Genomic DNA, 1,321 nt, shown 5'->3' with positions numbered 1-1,321 from the left:
ACTAATTGACAAAAGATGGCGGATAATTAAATTTATCTTTATAGTGTAAAAAGTTATTTTGTATTTTTGTAAAAAATGCTTTTCAATCATCACACAGAAATTGATATTTTTGTAGTACTATCATAACAAGCGTATCATAATAAATTGTAAAATCGTCCTAACAGTAATTATTAAAATTAGTTAATTAACATTAATAACTAATAATCTAGTCCCCGCCCGCCCACGTGCTAACCTCCAAGCGCTTTTCATATCTTTAAATAGCTTTCCTTGAGTATTCATATAAGCATTGTTGAGCTTTGGGACACTATTCTCTGTCTTCGCTTTCTTACTAGACTGACCAGGACCTGCTGTAGGCGCCAATGCGGGGAATCCAACAGGAGCAGGAACATCATCGCCATCAGAGACCCGTTTTGCCATCGTTTACTTTTGGATATCACCGTATACTGACTTAAATTGGTGAACGATTGGTTTTGATAAATGATAATTTTTATTAATATTTCGATTATTTCTAGTTGCTGTTATTTTTATTGAAGGTAGCACAGGATAATTCTATGCTATGGTAAGGAATAATTTTTAATTAATTTAGTACTTTGGGTGTGGTGTTTGAACGTAAATTATAGAAGCCATATTTGTATATAGAGCTGTTGCACAGATGTAATCAACAAGGGGGTGCAGCTATGACCGTCCGCCATCTTGAGTGGCAAGAATGTACATGGTGGAATGGGTAGAGTGGAGAAAATAAATCTGAATAAATTTTGCAGTTGATGTTACAGGCTGATGCAAGCTAGGAGATGAAGGTATTGAGCAAAGAACTCTCTGTAATATTATTCTTCAGCAAAGTATGATATCTCATCGTTGGAAAATCTAAGTTTGTTTTTACATCTCCATTTGTCCTGTGTACATTCTTGCCACCCAACATGGCGGACAGTCATAGTTGCACCCTCCCTGTTGATAACATCTGTGGAACAGCTCTATGCAACCATTTATAAAAAGGTCACTGTAGGTTAATCTTTCTATCTTCCTCCTCTTTTACTGTTAGCTGGTTGAGTTGAAGAATGGTAAGGCGTATTATGGTCATTTGGTTAGTTGTGATAACTGGATGAACACTGATACAAAATGACTGAAGGAAGTCATATATACATTAAGAGTAAGACTCTCGGTAAGACTATATGTCCACTTATTATATGACATGTACATGTATTATGCATATAGTATGTCACTTAATTTTTATGTACATCAAAGTGTGTATTACAGAGTAGCAATTAATGATGTTTTAATGTTTATTGTGTCATACTGTAGGATGGTAATAGGTTTTGGAAGA

This window comes from Amphimedon queenslandica, unplaced genomic scaffold, assembly GCF_000090795.2.
Source record: "Amphimedon queenslandica unplaced genomic scaffold, v1.1 AMPQUscaffold_12555, whole genome shotgun sequence".
Taxonomy (NCBI): Eukaryota; Metazoa; Porifera; class Demospongiae; order Haplosclerida; family Niphatidae; genus Amphimedon; species Amphimedon queenslandica.
Note: the sequence above shows the minus strand (reverse complement) of the source record.